The following is a 22933-nucleotide window of genomic DNA, read 5'->3' as shown; positions in this document are numbered from 1 at the left end:
CCCAAAAACATGTTGGTCGATGCATGCACATTGCCTCCTTCATGTGGTCGTGTACAAATGGTTTCTTCACATCTAGCAGATAGATAGGCAGATGATAATGTGTTCTTCTTTTCGGTTTGACAACCGGTGTGAATGCCTCATCACAATCTTCTCATTGACATTGAAACGACCGTTAGCAGCAAAACAGGTCTTGTATTCGGATAGAGAACCAACTGCACGAATGTTTCACTGTGTAAACCTCCAAACGACCATTGGCTGGGACCGTAGGTGGTAGCAACCAAACAGGCCTTGTGTGCGTAGGCAACTTGCCGATGTTTGATCCCCAAATTTCACCATATAAGTCTCCAAATTTTATTTTGCCTAATTATCACACAATTTCTATTTTTATTTTATTCTATTTTAGATTATGTGTGTTCATTACTATCTGAAAATTCTACTTCTATTTAGGGAATTTTAAATGTTAATTTTAGTTTTTCCATATAATAAATAATAATGTATTAAAAGTGTATAATTAAAAAACTTAATCATATTTTTTAGGTTTTGAGTACTAATTAAGAACGGAGAGGAGCGTGAAGCCGGTTCCCAAAATGCCTATATAACAGCACAGCATTTGAATTGATGTTAAAAGTAAAATCGCTATGTTATTTGTATGCTTATATTCCAAAGTCAAAGTCAACACTTTATCTACAAACTAGCTAGTCCCAGGACTTGGTATACGGTGCCAGGAAATTAAAGCACATATATTTGTAAGAAATAATTTCAATTTATGTTTGAGAAAAATATACATTTGATGAGATACGTTTTATTTATAAGTTTGATAATTATTCTAAAAAACGTGTGTTGTTCAAATTTTTGCAAAGATTTCAATCCGAAAGTTAAAAGAAAAAGGCTAAAAATCTGAACATATGTAATATCAATTTGTTCACTGCTTCATTGGTTTTTAGAATGCGAATTTAGTAGTCTATAGGGAAAAAGTCAACACGCCATATATCTTCAACGCTGCACCTGTATACCCTAAAATAGAATCAGTTGAACACCATCCTCCTTCCCGCATTTTTCAAACATCTTTGAATTGATCACCATCCTCCTTCCGAGGTTTTTCAAACACCTTAATTTGAACCGATCACAATTTTTATAACCCCATTTGAAGTCAACTGTATGCTCTCTGCTGTATATAAATACGCCATTGCTATTGATCAAGCTCACCAAATTAACTAAACATGAAGAAGTGTCAACTTAGATCTTCAGTTTTGCTCATGGTTCTAAGTTTCTTGTTTTCTGTTTCATGGGCAACGTCCTTATCAACCTCAAGTTCTGGCGATCTAATAAGCTGCCTACAGTCCAACTCCAACAATGTCACTGCCATTTCTCAACTCATTTTCAGCCCTGTCAATGCTTCCTTCCTACCCATTTGGCAAGTGGCAGTTCAAAACACCAGGTTCCTTAAACCCTCCACGCCTAGACCATCAGTGATCGTGACACCTATGGAGGAAACCCTTATAAAAACATGTGTATACTGCGCCAAGAAACACGGCTACGAGATCAGGATCAGGAGTGGGGGCCATGACTACGAGGGCCTCTCATACACTGCTGATGTTCCCTTTGTTATGCTTGATTTCACCAACATGAGGTCTATAGACGTGGACGTAGCAAAAAGGACTGCTTGGGTCCAAGCAGGCGCTACGCTTGGTGAACTCTACTACAAAATTTCACGAGAGACGGATACCTTGTATTTCCCGGCAGGTGTTTGCCCTACGGTGGGTGTTGGTGGTTACATGGGCGGTGGTGGCTACGGAAACCTGTTGAGGAAATACGGTACTGCAGCCGATAATGTTCTGGATGCTCGCTTCATGGATGTTGATGGGAATATTCTCGACCGGAAATCAATGGGAGAAGATTTGTTTTGGGCGATCCGAGGAGGTGGATCTTCAAGTTTTGGAATTGTTCTTGCATGGAAGCTGAGCTTGGTTCCAGTTCCAAAAAAAGTAACTGTCTTTATACTCAATAAAACTTTGGAACAAGGGGCAACCGAAATCTTCCATAAATATCAATACGTTGCACCAAATATCGATAGAAATTTGCACATAAGAACTCAAGTTTTTGCCGAATATATCGGCAACACCACCAAGAAAACCATAAGAATTATGTTTGAAGGAATATATCAGGGCACAACAGACACATTGCTTCCGTTGCTTTACAGAAAATTTCCAGAGCTCGGTGTTACCCGAGAGATTTGTGAAGAAATTAGAATGGTGCAGTCGACCCTTGTGTTTTGGGGGTTGCCAAGCTCAACCCCGACCGAGATTCTTACGAACCGATCTGCCATTGCCAAGCTGAACAACAAAAGCAAATCAGACTACACCCGGGCACCCATCCCCATAAGAGGACTCAAGAAGATATGGAGAAAGCTTATCCAAAACGATGAATCGGCGCTTCTGATGATCAATCCATTTGGCGGAAGGATGGCTGATTTCTCCGAGACAGCAATTCCGTATCCTCATAGAGCGGGGGTGTTGTTACAAATTCTAAAGACTGTCAATTTTAACGGTCAACCTTCAGACACAACCCCTACGTCCCTCAGGAGGATAGCTTGGCTGCGAAGCTTGGATGCGTTAATGACGCCTTATGTGTCAAACAACCCCAGAGAGGCATATTCCAACTACAATGATCTGGATTTGGGTGTTGGAAGTACTAACTACCAAGAAGCAAGTGTTTGGGGTGAGAGATACTGGAAGAGGGACAACTTCAAGAAGTTGATTCGAATCAAGGCCAAAGTTGATCCTCACAATTTCTTTAGGCGCCCACAGAGTATTCCTGTTTTCTAAAACCCCCGATCATTTTATTAATTCTTTTAATTGTTTTCATGAAAAACTAGCAACAATGCTACTTTCTGTCAGCTTCTTTTCCTAGTGTATATGATCTCCATGCTAACAAAGATGTTTAAAAGCATGTGGTCAAATTCTAATTATGAATTTATCTAATAAATACATTGTCTTATTAAGACATTTTACATCATATTTCTTTCTTATACTTCCTCTTGTCTAAAAATTATGTTTTTTTTTTATTAAGATAGTTTGGGTCAATACAACTTTAGACTTGGGATACGTAGTGTGAAAAAAAAATGTATCATTTGGACGGCCTACACCGAACCCGCCATAGAGTTATCATGTGGGGGTAAATGCTGAAATATTATGATCAATATTTTGGCAGAACAATAACGTTAAAACTAGGGATGAGCAGCGGAAGCGGGTATCTGCTTACGAAACCGGAACTGCCTCAGAACTGTGAGTTCTGGAACAGGAACCGCCTTAGGCGGTTCCGGTTCCAATTTTTATTTTTACGAAACCGATACCCGTTGGATACCCGCTGGTTCCGGTTCCAATTTTTATTTTTACGAAACCGATACCCGCTGGATACCCGCCGGTTCCGGTTCCGATACTGGGTACCCGGAACCAGCGGTTAACCGGAACAGGTACCTCCGAGTACCCGTCTTTTTTTTAAAAAAATATATATTAAATTTTTTTATTTTGTTAATTTTGTTTTTAAAAAAATAGGGCAAAAGAACTTATACCTGATTTCCTTACCTTAGTCGTTTTAGGGTTTTTGATATTCATTCTTACGAAAAGAAAAAAGAACACGCCGACACCATAGCCTCTCTTCTTGTCGTCACTCTCCCTATCAAACCGGCAATAGTTTGTTCAATCGAAGCTTCAATCGCTCCCGTTACCGATTAACCAGAAATACCACAGTAGTCTTCAATCGTTATGTTCAATCGACGCTTCAATCAGTAGGCTCAATTGGTAGGCTCAATCGAAGTCAGTTTCCAATCTAAATCTCTTCACTCCTCCTTCTCCCTCCGTCCCTCCACCTCCCATCGGAATGGATTCGTCGTCAAAGTTGTAAGTAGCTCAGAATCCCTCACTTTGTTTAGTTGTGTGGTGAGGATCGCACATTAGACATTAGTTCATTCAAAAAATTGAAACTATGTTGTACAACATCGTTATACCAATATCTAAATTTTATTATCATGTTCTTGTTGATTATGGAAGTAGATGTATTCGGTATGGATTTGAAATTCTGGAATGTATTTTAGTGTTTATAGGGCCTTCCACTGGTCGGAAATGTTGCACCAGATTTTGAAGCCGGAGCTTTTTTTTGAGCAAGAATTCATCAACGTAACTAAATCGACTCATAATGATTATATATACATAATGATTATATCTACATAAAATCCCAGATTTCATAACTTTGTAAGAACTTTATGAATTATAGGTTAAGCTCTCTGACTACATTGGCAAAAAAATGTTGGATTAGTGTCTAAGCCCGTAACTATATTTGGTAAAGTACTTGACCCGGTTGTGAATGATTCTTTTGGGTTGTCTTCACCGAAGCAACATGATAGGATGATTTATTAAGAAAGAGGTTATTATGATTTATTAATATGTTATATGAATAATATATTAATGGAGAAATGACACAATTAAATTAATATTAGACAACAATTAATTAAGAAATTAATTTTGTGGTTAAAAGATATTAATTTAATATTAGGGACTTCAACTGTCACTACAAGAAAAATCTATTTTAGTGACCAGTTTTTAGTGACGACCTAAAATGTGATCACTAATAACATCATTTAATCACCATATATTTAGTCGTCACTAAATTTTGGTAATATTACAAATTTAATGACCACTATCATGATGGTCATCACTCATCCGTCACTAAAATGTAGAATATAGTTTAAATAATTACGTTTGTACACGTCATAGCAAGTATTAGTGACCAAAAATAGTGGTCACTATATTGGAGACTTAGTGACGAAAAATAATGGTCATTGGATTGGAGGGTTAATGATGAAAAATAGTAGCTCTAGAGACTTAGTGACTAAAAATAGTGGTCAATGAATTGGCGACTTAGTGAGCAAAAATAATGGTCACTGAATTATAAACTTAGTGACAAAAAATAGTGGTCACTAACTATTTATATATTTATGAGGTGAAAAAAATAGTAACTATTAATTGAATATACAATTGAAAATTACAAAAAAGTTATGATTGTATAATAATGATCACCGAACAAATTTCATTATAAATTAAAAAACAAAATGAGAATTATAAACTCCTATTTGGTCGCCATGATCGTTTATTCGATTGAAGTGCATTGTGGTAATTTTACATTTAGGCCCGACCAGTAGGTGGGCAAACCAGGCGACGGCCCGAGGCCTCATTATGATTTGGGCCGAAAATAATTCTACATATATATATATATATATATATATATATATATATATATATATATATATATATATATATATATATATATATATATATATATATATATATATGGTTTTTGTTAAAATTATGTTTTTTTTTATTAAGATAGTTTGGGTCAGTACAACTTTAGACTTGGGATACGTACTGTGAAAAAAAAAAATGTATCATTTGGACGGCCTACACCGAACCCGCCATAGAGTTATCCTGTGGGGGTAAATCCTGAAACATTATGATCAATATTTTGGTAGAACAATAACGTTATAACATTAAGCTTTATTTTTGGACTTTCACAGCTCAATCTATCTAAACGTATAAACTCTATAAGATATTAAATAAACTTTATTTAATTAGAATGGCGGCCCACCAAATTTTTAGTATGTGAGATTGAAACCCAAAACAACTTCGTTTGAATGCTTAATTCTAGAATAATCAGTATATGTGGGATCCTGCATGGACGTTGATATAGACTTCCCATATGGTATAAGAGTATAAGTTGGGAAACATACATGCATGGGATGTTGGTGCTAATGAACCCAAATTATACATAACCATATAAATAACTTACTTAATAATTATAATTATGGAAGTATAATAATTTTTAAAAGCATAAACAATATGAGTATGTTTGTTCGTTTGACATCTACTTTTAAATTAAAATTGATTTGATCAAAAGTGGCATCTTTGAACAAAAAGTTAGTTAAATTATCCATAAGTTTACGCGATCCATATTTACTTATTATATATTCTTTTACTTTATTTAAACAAGAATTGACGTGATTATCCAAATAACAACATTCTTTAGTCAACATTGTAGTTGTTAATTTGAATAAATTAAATTTAAATAGTAGAATGCATGCGACCTAGCATTCTGATTTCTCTAGCTAGAAATAGTCAATTAGGCTTTACATATGATGTGCTCAATCCTTTTAATAGATTCCATTTCAATAGGAAAACTCGTGTCTTGAAGGTATGAGATGACTAATTATATCTTGGTTAAGTTGGTCTTGTTAAATATTTTTGAATAAACATTAAAAGTATATTACTTTGTTAACGAGAAGCATCGTGTTACAATTACTAGTCAATTACTAGTCATGTGGACTGAGATTGATCGAAATCAAGAATCAGAAGACTAGACATGATGTTTTTGTTTCTTGCCTGCCTAAAGATTTGGTAATTGTGGATCTTCTCCTTGATTTCTAAATCACATAATAACAAATATAATAACAATTTTACAAGAACCGGCCATGGGCAGTCTATACACTAACATCTGTCGTAGTTTGATGTCATAGTTTAATAAGGAGAGGAGACTTTTTCAAATGTTCAAACTTAATTAGGAATCAATGAATTAATAGAGAATTCGATACACCAATCCTAAAGATCATAATCTAACCGTATTAAGTACCAAATCATCTCATTTCCACTTTCTTTTCTTTTTCTTTGGGCAACAGAGAATAGCCACCACTACTTCCGCAATCACGATCGTTGACTTGTTCCTTCTTCCAGTGACAGCCACCAAAGGGTGGGTGTGTTTGGGTGGTGTGGTTAATTCTTGCCACAGGCCCTACGATTTCTATGGTCTTGTGAACTTGGTGGTCGATTGTCGTCCTTAACCAAGGGTAGCATCCTGCTGCTGCAGTAAGTGTGTGTGTGTGTGTGTGAATGTGTGATGGAAAAACGAGAGCTAAAGAACAACCGTCTTCTGGAAAGGAAGAGTTATTTATATACTAAACACGATTAGGGTTTCATTATGGTTGGGCCGCCATTAGTTGCTTTGGAAGATAGTAATATTAATCCGAATTAGGGTTACCAAAAACTAACGAGTTTCGTTAGTTTTACCATAATCACCCTCAAGAAATTGAATTTTTCATTATGTTCCCACATGCAAAATTCGGTGAGGTTTTGGGGCGCTACCCCTAGACCCCGCCAAAGGGGCGCTGCCCCTTTGGAAACCCCGGACCCCCGAGTAGTCATCGAACCGACTTCTGACTCGATCTTATACATGCGTGCACTCCGCACAACCCCATACATGTATTAGAGTACAAACCATGAAGCCCCTTAGCTCACATGTTAGTTCCAGTTACTTAAAATGATATGGTGACACTAAAATCACCAACAAGTATAATAATTTTTCACAGCATAAATAATATGAGTATGTTTGTTTTTTCGACATCTACTTTTAAATAAAAATTGATTTGTCAAAAGTGGCACTTCTGAACAAAAAGTTATTTAATTATCTGTAACCTTACGCGATCCATATTTACTTATTATACATTCTTTTACTTTATTTAAATAAGAATTGACGTGACTATCCAAATAACAACATTCTTTAGTCAACATTGTAGTTGTTAATTTGAAAAAATTAAATTTAAATAGTAAAAGGCATACGACCTAGCATTCTGATTCCACTAGCTAGAAATAGTAAATTAGGTTGTACATATGATGCGCTCAGAAGGAGAAGACGCTTATGGGTGACTTCGGCTATGACTACAACTATTGTCATGACAAAAATAATTTGGCTAAGGAGTGCATGTTAAGGAGATTAAATGAGAAGAAAGAGGGAGAGGATAATGAGGCTTATTATCTCCGAAAGCTTGAGGAGTTCAAAAAGAAAAGAAATGTTGATGACACTAAACCTGCTTTGATTGTGTAGGAATAGGATGATGAGTTTGGAAGAGTCGAAGTTTGGTCAACTGATTTAGAGAACAAAGAGGTTCGAAGGCCAACTCACGGGAAAAGCTTTGTTGCGAAGGATTAAGTTTCACAGTTCAGTGGAAGATGCTTAATGGTTAGCAAAGACGTTTTAGAGAGAAAGGGTTACACCACTGATGACGGTCGGTCCCTAACAACTGCTTCGTAGCGAAACTTGTCTTGGAGCAGATCAGTGAATGTGAAAAGATGATCCGTAAGATAAATTCCATTCTTAATTCTCTAAATAATCCTGCATCTCAGATGAAACTGAATTAAATGACTTAAAATTCACATTTTCAAGTTTCAGTGATAGTCTAAAACGAACCCGTTTAACTAATTCTAATTTAACTGATCAACTCGGCAGGGTTTCGAACAAAAGTGAAGAGAGGCGCATATGAATTGAGAAGTTAGAATCAGATTTAGCAAGGTCTAGGGATGATTTAATTTATTCACAATGTGACAATGTGGGCATTTTAAAACAACGTAATATTTTTTGTTTGATTGCTAAACGTCTTTACTTTAATATCACTCAACTTCATATCGATTGTGAGATAGGAAAGAAAATTCATAAAATGATTTTGCTATTTCTTGAATTGAAAGAGGACGAAATCGATGCAGACTATTACAAGTGCGAATCAACCGTATCATCAAATGAAGTCTCAGATGCCTACAGAATTGGTCATGACAAAATTGAATCTTACATACAGTCCAAAGAACATAAAGAAATGTTAATACAAATTTTGGATGAAAAAGATACAGAAAAGATCAAATCTGAAACTATACCAAAATTTGACTCTCTATGTACTAATTTGAATTCAGAAAATAAACTTAATGTTGAAAATGTGTCTGAATTCAATGACAGTAACATGAGTGAGATTTCTGTAGAGGATGAGGTTGACTATTCATAATTTGTTAAAAGTGAACCTGAACCTGCGAAAGTCTTAATTTCTAAAAATTCAGTTGAGTTTGCTCGTATTTCTAAAAAATAAATCAAAGGTTTTAAAAGAAAAGGCTTTAGTTATCCAAAAGGTTAGAATTGTTCCTAACCAAGTATTGGCAACTAAGGGACTAAACAAAAATCAGACTTTAGAACTAACGTCCTCGGTGGAAGAAGACAATGATGATGGGTGCGACAAATATTTTTGGACTGCCCCTATTGGCAATGCAGACGAAACCAAAGGTCTCTCTGAAATGATCTCTTGGAGAATGTAGGGAAGATACATAGTAGAACCATTGAACAAGGTAAACTCAACCTACAAAAAGGGAAGTCTGAGTGGAAATAAGAACTTTCCAAATGATACATCATTCGAAAAGGCTGAAACTCTTGTTAGAAAGTCAAAATCGAAGGCTAGTTTTCATAAGTCATCTAAGGAATTTGTAGCTCAAAAACGTCGAAGAAATGCCAGATATAATAAAAATCTAAAGGAAAGAAAGCATTTTTGGAGTCTAAAAGTCCTAACTTCGTTTATCAAGGAAAATCATCCAATCCAAGTGCTAAAGTCTCTTCACATCCGAAAACTAAATGTTTTTCAAAAGCTCAGTCTTAGTGTCCACAGGTTTCAAAACAAAAAGTTGTTCAAAAATCCTCTTTTTCAAATCAAGCAAAACCTATGGAAAAGTCATAGTCTCACTTCTCTTCTAACAAGAATGCTTCACATTCTGCCAAGATATCAAAAGATGTTAAGGGCAAAGGAAAGGTAGTTTCGGAGCCTAAAATTCCATTTGAGAGGTCCGAAACTAACTCAAAGAAAGTTGAGAAGAAGTTGGTAAAGCAACAAATCAAATATAATCAAGGAAAAATATCCTCAAAGGATAAGAAATCAAAAGATAATATGGTCACTGTTTTTCAAATCGCAAAGAAAGATAACTCCACCTTGATTAAACGATCTTATTTAGTTGATGTTGCAATTACTTTTCCTGTTTTTGTGAAAGCCTCACGTGGACCCAAACAACTTTGGGTTCCTAAATCTCTTTGATTTTTGTAGGTGATTCGTAACAAGCAGTTTGGCTCCAAATGGTACATTGACAGTGGCTGCTCACATCACATGACAAGAAGGAAGGAACATCTTTGTGCAGCCTGCAAATTAGGGAAGCAGAGCAGGAAGAGTCATCCAACAGTTATGAACACCAAAGTCATAGAACCACTTGAACTTTTGCATATAGACCTTTGTGGTCCTTCTGCAATTGAAAACATTGGTGGTAACAAATATATCCTTGTAATTGTTGATGCTTTTTCTAGATTTACGTGGGTGCATTTTCTTAAACAGAAATCCAAAGCCACTACCTAGCTCAAGGATTTTATAAAGCAGATAGAGATTCAACTACGAAAGTCGGTTCGTAACATTCACAATGACAATGTTTGGAATTCAAAAACCAAGCATTTGAAGAATTTCTGACTGCGAAAGGAGTAACTCACAACTTTTTGGCTCCTTACACTCCTCGATAGAATGGGACAGTTGAAAGACGAAATTGATCTTTGTTTGAAGCTGCGAGAACCATGCTATCATTTGCGAATCTGCCACTTTACTTCTAGGTGGATGCTATTGGAACAGCCTGCTTTACTCAAAATCGATCAATCCTCAATAAGCGATTGTCTGTTACTCCCTATGAAATATTGAATAATCGAAAACCTAATGTCAAATTCTTTCATGTATTTGATGGGTTTTGAACAAAAGAACATTCTTATGTGCACATGTTTAACCCTAAAGCTTTGGATCTAGGTTTCTCTATTGTATATACAAATTTATCCAAAGCTTGTAAACCCTAATCTAGAATACTATAAAATTCGAAATCTACATCTAATGCAAGTTTAGATGATTACCTTTGATAGTAGCAAGAATCTTCAATCTTCAAGAACTTAGTATCACAAGTGTAATACCTCCAATAACCAAAGTAAGAAGATGATTGAGAAGAGAGGGTGAGGAGGCATAATTTCGGCTATTGTAACTCTAGGGTTCCACTGGTGGCCGAAATCTGTATCCCTAGGGGTCCTTCAATAGCTGAGCTGCTACGGTTTCAGTCAAAACCCTAATTGGATAGCTTAGGTCCTAAGCAGCTCCAAGAACCTTCTGGAATAAGGCCCTTGGACGAAATCATAGTGGGCTTCCACTCTAATTTCATCCCCCTCATTTCCATAGGGATCCACAACCCAAATTCAACTATCTTATAATTGGCAATACCAGTCCCCCTTAGTTCAATTAATCTCTTTTAATCACATAATTAATTTCCTAATTAATTCATGATTAATATTAACTAACTAATATGATTTCTCTTCTAAAATATTATTCATACTATATATTAATAAACCATAATAACCTCTCTCTCTCTCTCTCTCTCTCTCTCTCCATAAATCATCTTTCCAGTTGCTTTGGTAAAGGCAACCCAAAAGGACGATGCACAACTGGGTCAAGTACATACCAAATATAGTTATGGACTTAGACACTAATCCAATAATCTCCCACTTGGATAAGTCTAATAACTATAAATTCAAGTATGACTTCAGGATCCGATTAGCAATCGTAGCTCTCAAAGATGCTGTCGAACTCTGATCTTATCGGTAACATGTCCTTTAGATAAGGGATCGTATAGTTGTCCATTCTAGATATCATGCGGACAATTACATGGAACATATTCATACTTATTATCCAGCAGTTTGTTTCTCTATCTCAGATTTGTATGACATAGAACGTAATTGAACACATCAATTCAGTCCTGACCAGGCCCGACACATAAGTCAAACCAAAACATCGAGGGGCCCAGATATCGCTTTTACCCTCTTAGGATAAAAGGAACAGATAAACTTCGACTTATTTGCATTTACCATTCAGTCATTAAATCATGCACAACAATGCGTTTTATAACATCAAGTTAATGATGCATTTATGCATTATCAATGCACAACCAACTTGCAAACAATAAACCATATATCTATGTTTAAATACCATATGATATTATCGTCTTGCGATCACTCGTGATAAATTCCATGAAGTGATACCAGCAAGCGTGGGTCTAATCCAATGCTCAAATCTTATTTCATAAGCACTCATGAACATTGTAGCAAACTTTTGCTATGTCTAATACACTTTAGACAATATACACGCCAATTCATGACAATCTTCTTTCATACCTATTTCCAAAGTATGAGTGACTGTGGACTGTTCGAATAATCTTATTATTCAGGAAGTCAAAATATGCAAAGTGAAACAATAGGTAAATAATTAACAAAAGACAGTAACTTTACTTATAAATAATACTCCTTTATTTAATTATCAAATGTTAATTACAATTTATCTATTACACGTTTCAAAACTATCTAATCTAAATTAATATCGTCCTTCGGCCCAATACTCCTAGCGTGCTGCAAGTGCTTAACCCTACTCAGTCCCTACGTAAGGGGATGTGCTGGGTTATCCTCTGACGATTCCCTCTTCACTACGAGGAGTCCCTTTTCTACCCGATGTCTAATAAAGTAATATTTCCTGTCGATATGTCAGGATCTACCATGATCCCTCGGTTCCTTGTTCAAGGCAACTGCTCCTTCATTATCGCAGAAAATCTCCATAAGCTCCTTTATGGGTGGCACAACTCCAAGGTCTCCGATGAAGTTCTTCAACCATATCGCCTCTTTTGATGCTTCGCTCGCCACTATGTACTCTGATTCACACATTGAATCAACTACAGTCTCTTGCTTGGAACTCTTCCAAGTTACTGCTCCTCCATTCAAGGTAAAGACCCAGCCTGACTGAGAATGGTGGTTGTCTCGGTCGGTCTGAAAAGTGGCGTCACTATACCCTCGCACCCTTAAGTCATCACTCCCACCGAGGACTAGAAACCATTCCTTGGTCCTCCAAATGTACTTAAGAATATTCTTGACTACGGTCCAATGTGCTCTGCCAAGGTTCCCTTGATATCTGCTGACCATACTCAAAGTGAAGGCCACATCAGGGCGAGTACAAGTCATAGCATACATAATCGAGCCAACTATCAAAGCATAAGGTACTCGGCTCATCTCTACTATCTCGACCTCAGTACTCGAGCTTTGAGTCTTATTCAACTTCGCTGTAACACCGAAAATTTTCAAAACAAATTTTTTCAATTTTTATAAAACATAATTCCATTGATATTCATTAAACAACCATTTTAATTATCCAAACAAGACAATACAAAATCCCAAGATCATGATATCAAGCTCCGAATGTGTGTGTGTACGGATCAAGCCGGCGCCTTCCCGCGGTCGTCACTAGTACCTGAAACAATAACATCAACACTGTAAGCACAAGGCTTAGTGAGTTCCCCAAAATACTACATATAACACATATTAGCCACTCGAGGCTATAACTCTGTGGGTCCGTGCACCCAAACTCTGTGAACCCTCAGGTTCTAACTCTGTGAACCTTCCGGTTCTAACTCTGTAAACATGCACAGCATCAAACACATAGAAGTAATGCAGTACAACACATAACATACATAACATACAAATACTCTATCACATAACTCTGGTTACCTACTCAAGGTAAAGTATAGTGAGAAAACTCACCTCGCGTGTCTCGGTAAATCGTAAACCTGAAATCGCTAATCACTCGACCTGTCGAGCTGTCGTCCCCCTATAGCACAATACACCTCTAATTAACACTTTCCCAACTAGGGTTGACCACACTATAACAAGTCAATCTAGGTCAACGCTGGTCAACGGTCAACGGTCAACTTTGACCGGACTCGGTGAGTACCCAGGCGACTCGGCGAGTGCGGGCGTATACACCAATTTCCCTGGAATCCTCCCTTGACACGTCGAGCATTCCCTCAACTCGACGAGTTCCACCTGGCACGAGTTGTGGGGCCACCACGACTCAACTCGCCGAGTCTCAAGAACAACTCGGCGAGTCCAGTTAGACTCAGTCCACCTGTCCATTCTGACTCCCCCTTGACTCACTGAGTCCACCTTTCCCAACTCGGCGAGGCCACTCACAGTGTGGTCAGGCAACATTCATGCTACTCGCCGAGTCTGTTCTTCGGACTCGGCGAGTCCATGCCATGCACTGACTCAATCTTGCTCTAAAGGTCAGATCCAGTTCATTAATCCATAGATCCAGTCCCTCCAAGCTCATTTAGCACGTAAAGTTACAATCTTGATGCACATACAACCTCTATATGACCATATATGATGTTTATGACTCAAATACTACAACACAAGGTCAAAGACTCTATTGTCACTCATAAAGCTTGATGAGTGAGGCTCTCTGGACCTCTATGGATCCAGATCCATGGCCTCAACTCAAAGAGGGAACCAATGGGCATCAAATCATCCCATAAATGACCACCACAAGCCCTAAATTGCATCATGCTTCATTAAACAGAAAATGGTCCGAGATAATACCTCTAGAGTGATGATCTAAGCTCCAAATCCACGAAATAGCAACCTCCTTTGCTTCCTCTTGCCTAGGGTCTCCTTCTTCTTGCTAAATAACACACACAAGATCAAGAATGGCTCCTTTCTCTTCACAAATAGCTCAAGAACACAAGGGTCACTCACTGAGGGTTGGGTGAGCACAAATGACGGCCATAAGGCCCTTTAAATAGGCCTCAAACCCGGAGATTTAGGGTTTCATTACACAGCGCAGACTCGTCGAGTCCATATCCTGGACTCGCCGAGTCCAGGCGCGCACCAATGTTCAATTCCGCGTCCCTACTCGGCAAGTCTGAGCTCCAACTCGCCGAGTCCCTCTCACAATATGACAAAATTAGATTTACAAGATACCTGGTAAAATCCGGATGTTACAACTCTCCCCCACTAGAACTAGACTTCGCCCTCGAAGTCTCGCTCTAAAAATAGCTCCGGATGCTGCTCCCGCATCATACCCTCCGGCTCCCAGGTCATTTCTGATCCCTTCCGATGTTGCCACTGTACCAATACCAGAGGTACCTCCTTGTTCCTCAAAATCTTGATCTTCTGATCCCTAATAGCCACTGGTCTCTCAGCATAATTCAGGCTTGCATCTACCTGAATATCCTCTAATGGAACCACTGCCGACTCGTCGGCTATACATTTCCTCAACTGCGATACATGAAAAGTGTTGTGAATCTGCCCCAACTCTGCTGGTAACTCAAGCCGATAGGCTACCTGGCCTACCCTTTCGATCACACGAAACGGACCTATAAACCAGGGCCCCAATTTGCCCCTCTTCCTGAACCGGATCACTCCTTTCCAAGGAGAAACCTTCAGGAGAACAAAGTCGCCGACCTGAAATTCCAGCTCGGACCGGCGTCTATCCGCGTAACTCTTTTGTCAGCTCTGAGTGGTCAATAACCTCTGTCTGACCAGCTGTATCTGCTCTGTCGTCTGATTCACGATCTCTGTACTGCCCATTACCCTTTGCCCAACCTCTCCCCAACATATGGGAGTCCGACACCTCCTACCATACAACAGCTCAAAGGGCGGCATACCGATGCTCGAATGATGGCTGTTATTGTAGGAAAACTCCGCCAAAGGCAAATACGTATCCCAACTACCCCCAAAGTCCAATACACATGCCCGAAGCATGTCCTCAAGTGTCTGAATCGTCCGCTCACTCTGGCCGTCGGTCTGGGGGTGGTATGCGGTACTAAAATGCAGCTTAGTACCCAACTCCTCATGAAATTTCTTCCAGAAGCGGGAGGTGAAACGCACATCACGGTCTGAAACGATCGAGATCGGCACCCCATGCCGAGATACAACCTCCCTCACATAAATCTCCGCCAACTTCTCCGTCGAAGAACTCTCACTGATAGCAAGAAAGTGAGCGCTCTTCGTCAAACTATCCACAATCACCCAAATTGCATCGACTCCTCTGGCAGTCCTTGGCAATTTGGTGATGAAATCCATAGTGATCTATTCCCACTTCCATTCGGGAACCTCCAATGGCTGCAACTTGCCATGCGGTCTCTGGTGTTCGGCCTTTACCCTTCGACAGGTCAAACACCTCTCGACAAACCATGCGACATCCCTCTTCATACAAGGCCACCAATACTCCTTCCTTAGGTCCAAATACATCTTTGTAGCCCCGGGATGGATCGAAAATTTCAATCTATGAGCCTCCTCCATCAATGTAGTACGTGTACCGCCTACAAACGGTACCCAGATCCGGCCCTGATAAGTCATAAGGCCTCGACTATCCGATACGAACTCCGAAACCAACCCAACGACCCGCTCTCTCTTCTGCATCTCCGGACGCATAGCCTCGGCCTGTGCCCCACGAATGGCGTCCAGAACTGGAGCTATCACAGTCAGTCGCAAACATACATTTCCAGTGGAGCACTCTCCGCCCTGCGACTCAATGCGTCGGCTACCACATTAGCCTTGCCCGGGTGGTACAAAATCTCGCAATCATAATCCTTGACCACATCTAACCACCTTCTTTGCTGCATGTTTAGGTTAGGCTGATCCATCAGGTACTTCAAGCTCTTATGGTCCGTGTAAATCGTACAACGAACCCCATACAAGTAGTGCCGCCAAATCTTGAGGGCGAACACCACTGCCCCCAACTCCAGATCATGTGTGGGGTACCTCGTCTCGTGAGGCTTCAACTGCCTCGATGCATATGCTATCACATGTCCCTTCTGCATCAGTACCGCTCCCAATCCTAAAATCGATGCATCACAGAATACCACAAAACCCTCCATCCCTTCCGGAAGAGCTAATACCGGAGCTTCACACAACCTCTGGCGAAGCGTCTCAAAGGAGGTCTGCTGCTCGGGACCCCATAGAAATGTAACACCCTTCCGGGTCAATCTGGTGAGTGGAACCGCAATCTTGGAGAAATCCTTAATAAACCTCCGATAATACCCTGCCAACCCAAGGAAACTCCAGATCTCAGAAGGTGACCTTGGCACCTCCCACCTCATCACTGCGTCAACCTTGGCCGGATCGACCAATATCCCCTTCTGGTTAACGAGATGTCCCAGAAACTGGACCTCCCGCAACCAAAAATCGCACTTGGAAAACTTTGCGTAAAGTTTCTCCGATCTCAAAACTCCAAGAACCTCCCTCAACTGCTCCTTGTGCTGCTCTCTAGATCTCGAATATACCAGAATATCATCAATGAACACAATCACCGACCGATCCAACATCGGCCGACATACCCTGTTCATGAGGTCCATGAACACAGCCGGGGCATTGGTGAGCCCAAAAGGCATCACCACAAACTCATAATGCCCATAACGCGTCCTGAATGCTGTCTTCTGGACGTCCTCGTCCCGTACTCTCACCTGATGATAGCCCGACCTCAAATCAATCTTGGAGAACCAAGATGCTCCCTGTAACTGATCGAATAAATCGTCGATCCTCGGCAACGGGTAACGGTTCTTGACCGTCAACTTATTCAGTTCCCGATAATCAATACACATGCGATGCGAGCCATCTTTCTTCTTCACAAACAGGATGGGTGCTCCCCACGGCGAGCTACTCGGCCGAATAAACCCCTTCCCCAGCAAGTCCTGAAGTTGCGAGGATAACTCTTGCATTTCTGGAGGCGCAAGGCCATACGGCACCTTAGCGATAGGCGTGGCTCCCGGAACCAAATCGATACCAAACTCCACTTGCCTCACGGGAGGCACACCTGGTAATTCTTCGGGAAAGACATCTGGAAACTCACGCACCACTGGAACTTCATCCACCGAACTCGGTCTCTCGGAGATCACTCGCGTATCCATCACATACGCCACAAAACCCTTACAGCCCTGCTGTAAACACTGCCTCGCCCTAGCAGCCGAACAAAAGGCTGATCCAGAACGTGTACCCTCGCCGTAAACTGAAAGAACTCCCCCACTAGGATCTCGTATAGTCACCAGCTGACGCTCGCAATCGATAACCGCGCCGAATCGGCTCAACCAGTCCATGCCCACTATAACGCAGACATCACCCATCGCAATAGGAATCAGGTCGATCGGGAACTCAACCCCAAAAATCTCCAATACACATCCCCGGAGGACCTCCGTGGCACAAATCACTCTGTCGGCGGCTATGGAAACCCGCAGGGGCCGACTCAGTGCCCCACGACTAACACTGATATGCTGACTAAATGTCAAAGATACAAAAGATCGACTCGCACCTGAGTCAAATAACACTAAAGCAGGTACAGAATTCACAAGGAAGGTACCTATGCATAGCGTAATATAAGCATAATATCTCGACACCATAAATAAATAATAAAAAGAAAGCGTACCAGCCACAACATCGGGTGCAGCGCGGACCTCTTCCGCAGTCAGCTAAAAGGCTCTCCCCCGAGCCCTCGGTGCCTCGGCCTTCATGGGCCGACTCTCTGTAGCAGTAGCTCTGATGGCGGCGGGAGCAGACCCCTGAGATGCTCCGCGCAGCAGCGGACACTCTGCCTTCCGGTGTCCGGTCTGGTTACAGTGGAAGCACACTGTAAACCCCTTGGGGCAGTCCTTGGCCATATGCCCCTCCTTGCCACATTTGTAGCAAGACCCCGCTCGACAGACTCCATCGTGACCCTTGCCGCACTTTCCACAAGTGCGGCCCTTCTGGCTCCCGGGTCGGGGATCAGCGGGCTTGGCCCGCTTGGCTGCCGGCTGGGACTGTGCCGGCCGCCGATCCTCCCCAGAGACTCCGCCTCCTCCCTGGCCTGAGTCTCAAGCTCAATCTCCCTCTTCCGAGCATTTGCCTGAAGCTCGGCAAATGTCCGATACGAGGAGTTCGCAGCGAACTCCCGAATATCCCGTCTCAGAATGCTCAGGTAACGGCTCATACGTGCCTGCTCGGTGGACACGTGCTCAGGGCAGAACATCGCCCTCTCATGAAACATCCTCGTAATAGCTGTGACTGACTCGGTACCCTGCTTGAGGGTCAGAAACTCCTGTGTCAGACGTTCCCTCTCCACCTGAGGAACGTACTCATCTCGGAACATGGTAGTGAACCTCTCCCAGGTCACTGCCGAAAGCTCAGTCGGTGTGAAGTGTGCCGTCACAAACTTCCACCAGTCCTTCGCTCCCAAGCGAAGCTGGTTCAGCGCGAACCGAACCTTCAAATGCTCAGGGGACGAGCAAGTGAAGAAGCATCCCTCCATATCAGATATCCACCTCATAGCTGCCACCGGATCCTGCGTACCATCAAACTCTGGTGGCTTGGTGTTGCTGAACTCCCTAAACAATGTCGCATCACCTCCCTGGGGTCTTGCCGCAGCAATCGCTGCGGTAGCCGCTGCAACCGCAGCCTCAGAAAGAGTGGCATAGCGCTCATCAAATGTCTCAATCAACGCGGTCTTAATGGACCCGAACATCTCTGGTAACTCAGATCTGATGACCGCAGCCACCTCCTCATGAATGATCTGTCGAATCTCCTCATCGCTAGTTCCGGCATCCTCCGGCATGTGACGTGTCCTCACCATGATCAACCTCTGAAATACAACATGCGATAATTAGAATTTACTCGAACACTCTTACATTCGACAATCCACCCCTCCTTGATTCTTGGTATCCCAAGATTCTTATTTGGACTGTGTACCGCACCGGTGCTTTCAGTAGTACGGGCCCAATACTACTGTCCGCACCGTCTCAGTACACACCCCAAATCTTCCTCTTCGGATCCCAATCCCGAAGTACTCTATTATACTTAAATCACTCTGTAACAGGTTTCACACAAAGTCCTAGCTGCTACCTAATTACTCTCAGCATCTCATAGCAGCTCACCCCTCCCTAGGCTAAGGCATCACAAAACAGGCCACTCTAGTCCTATTAGCAATACCTAGCCTACGCTAGCATGCAAATACATCACATTAATAATAATTATCACATAATATAAAGGTATTTTGGGAATTCACCGTTCGGGCGCTGGCTGATCGTACACACGTTTCTTCCTGGAAAATCTTTTACTCTTAGAAAACTTTGGTTTTATTTTGAAATATCTCTTCAATTCCTCAGTTTGAGTTCAAATACCCCCGAAGGTGTACCCGAATCCCTCAAACCAAGGCTCTGATACCAATTTGTAACACCGAAAATTTTCAAAACAAATTTTTTCAATTTTTATAAAACATAATTCCATTGATATTCATTAAACAACCATTTTAATTATCCAAACAAGACAATACAAAATCCCAAGATCATGATATCAAGCTCCGAATGTGTGTGTGTACGGATCAAGTCGGCGCCTTCCCGCGGTCGTCACTAGTACCTGAAACAATAACATCAACACTGTAAGCACAAGGCTTAGTGAGTTCCCCAAAATACTACATATAACACATATTAGCCACTCGAGGCTATAACTCTGTGGGTCCGTGCACCCAAACTCTGTGAACCCTCAGGTTCTAACTCTGTGAACCTTCCGGTTCTAACTCTGTAAACATGCACAGCATCAAACACATAGAAGTAATGCAGTACAACACATAACATACATAGCATACAAATACTCTATCACATAACTCTGGTTACCTACTCAAGGTAAAGTATAGTGAGAAGACTCACCTCGCATGTCTCGGTAAATCGTAAACCTGAAATCGCTAATCACTCGACCTGTCGAGCTGTTGTCCCCCTATAGCACAATACACCTCTAATTAACACTTTCCCAACTAGGGTTGACCACACTATAACAAGTCAATCTAGGTCAACGCTGGTCAACGGTCAACGATCAACTTTGACCGGACTCGGCGAGTACCCAGGCGACTCGGCGAGTCCGGGCGTATACACCAATTTCCCTGGAATCCTCCCTTGACACGTCGAGCATTCCCTCAACTCGACGAGTTCCACCTGGCACGAGTTGTGGGGCCACCACGACTCAACTCGCCGAGTCTCAAGAACAACTCGGCGAGTCCAGTTAGACTCAGTCCACCTGTCCATTCTGACTCCCCCTTGACTCACTGAGTCCACCTTTCCCAACTCGGCGAGGCCACTCACAGTGTGGTCGGGCAACATTCATGCTACTCGCCGAGTCTGTTCTTCGGACTCGGCGATTCCATGCCATGCACTGACTCAATCTTGCTCTAAAGGTCAGATCCAGTTCATTAATCCATAGATCCAGTCCCACCAAGCTCATTTAGCACGTAAAGTTACAATCTTGATGCACATACAACCTCTATATGACCATATATGATGTTTATGACTCAAATACTACAACACAAGGTCAAAGACTCTATTGTCACTCATAAAGCTTGATGAGTGAGGCTCTCTAGACCTCTATGGATCCAGATCCATGGCCTCAACTCAAAGAGGGAACCAATAGGCATCAAATCATCCCATAAATGACCACCACAAGCCCTAAATTGCATCATGCTTCACTAAACAGAAAATGGTCCGAGATAATACCTCTAGAGTGATGATCTAAGCTCCAAATCCACGAAATAGCAACCTCATTTGCTTCCTCTTGCCTAGGGTCTCCTTCTTCTTGCTAAATAACACACACAAGATCAAGAATGGCTCCTTTGTCTTCACAAATAGCTCAAGAACACAAGGGTCACTCACTGAGGGTTGGGTGAGCACAAATGACGGCCATAAGGCCCTTTAAATAGGCCTCAAACCCGGAGATTTAGGGTTTCATTACACAGCGCAGACTCGCCGAGTCCATATCCTGGACTCGCCGAGTCCACGCGCGCACCAATGTTCAATTCCGCGTCCCTACTCGGCGAGTCTGAGCTCCAACTCGCCGAGTCCCTCTCACAATATGACAAAATTAGATTTACAAGATACCTGGTAAAATCCGGATGTTACATTGGCATTGCTTTAGATCGGTAACTCCCCTTTCTCTGAATTCTCCATACTAAAACGTTTTAGTACCTTTTCCAAGTAAGTATTCTGACTAAGTCTTATTAGTCTCTTACTCCAGTTTCTCATTATCCTTATTCCCAGAATATAGGAAGCCTCTCTGAGGTCCTTCATAGTGAAACACTTTCCAAGCCAGGACTTAACTTCCTTCAGGTTCGGGATGTCGTTTCCTATGAGCAGTATGTCATCAACATATAATACAATGAAGCTAACTATACTACCACTGGCTTTGACATAAACACATGACTCATCCTCACTTCACAGGAAGCCAAACTCTTTGACTTTCTCGTCGAAACAAAGATTCCACCTGCGAGATGCTTGTTTTAATTAATAAATGGACTTCTCAAACTTACACACCTTATTAGGATGTTTTACATCAATAAAACCCTCTGGCTGATTCATGTAAACATCCTCAGCCAACTCCCCATTAAGGAAAGCGGTTTTGACATCTATCTGCTATATTTCATAATCATGAAACCCAACTATGGATAGCATCACCCTAATAGACTTTATCTTTGCAACTAGTGAGAAGGTCTCATCATAGTCAACTCTGGGAGTTTAAGTAAAGCCCTTTGCAATCAATCGTGCCTTATAAGTGTGCATTATTCTCTAAAGTGGAATATTGAATGTTTAATTTATTTATCTCCAAAATTGAACCTAAAAATGTTAATTTTGCTCTTGATCATTCTGATTGGGTGCAAGCAATGCAGTAGGAGCTGTCACACCTCAAAATCGGAACGGTGGAAAACGTTCTGGGGTGGAGGAAGTCATGTACAGTATCACAACAAAGAATAATAGTAAACAAGCAAACAACATCATCCATTGCATTAATAATATAATTTAATACAAGAGTGTTCTTTATAGTTTATAAGACACCAAAAATGTAAATCAAAATACAAGATGAGTCTTGAATGCGCTCCATCTTCTCAAAACCCGGCATCGGTACTTGTCTACTGATGACCTGAGGATACAAGTTTGTTTGAAAGAGTTTATCAGCTTTAAATATGGTGAGTTCATAAGTATTTTAGTGTCATTGTTTGTAGAAAAATGTTTGTAACAGTGTTTGAAGTATGAGTTTGTAACTGTTGTAGTAAAAGTATGTGACTGTTTGTAAATGTTGTAGTAAAAGTATGTGAATGTTCGTAAATGTTGTAGTAAAAGTATGTGAATGTTTGTAAATGTTTGTAACTCCTAGAAAATCCTATATTTTCTACTAAAAGTAGCCT

The 22933-nt window shown here is 41.0% G+C and overlaps 1 pseudogene; it reads left to right on the top strand.

Annotated features, from left to right (window-relative positions):
* Nucleotides 1-1066: 1066 nt before the first annotated feature.
* Nucleotides 1067-2989, top strand: LOC145035002 (berberine bridge enzyme-like 8 pseudogene; annotated as a pseudogene).
* The last annotated feature ends 19944 nt before the right edge of the window (nucleotides 2990-22933 follow it).

Source organism: Lactuca saligna, chromosome 3, assembly GCF_052625555.1.
Source record: "Lactuca saligna cultivar CGN05327 chromosome 3, ASM5262555v1, whole genome shotgun sequence".
In the NCBI taxonomy this organism is placed as follows: domain Eukaryota; kingdom Viridiplantae; phylum Streptophyta; class Magnoliopsida; order Asterales; family Asteraceae; genus Lactuca; species Lactuca saligna.
The sequence above is the reverse complement of the archived record's forward strand: the minus strand, read 5'-3'. Positions and strand labels throughout refer to the sequence as shown.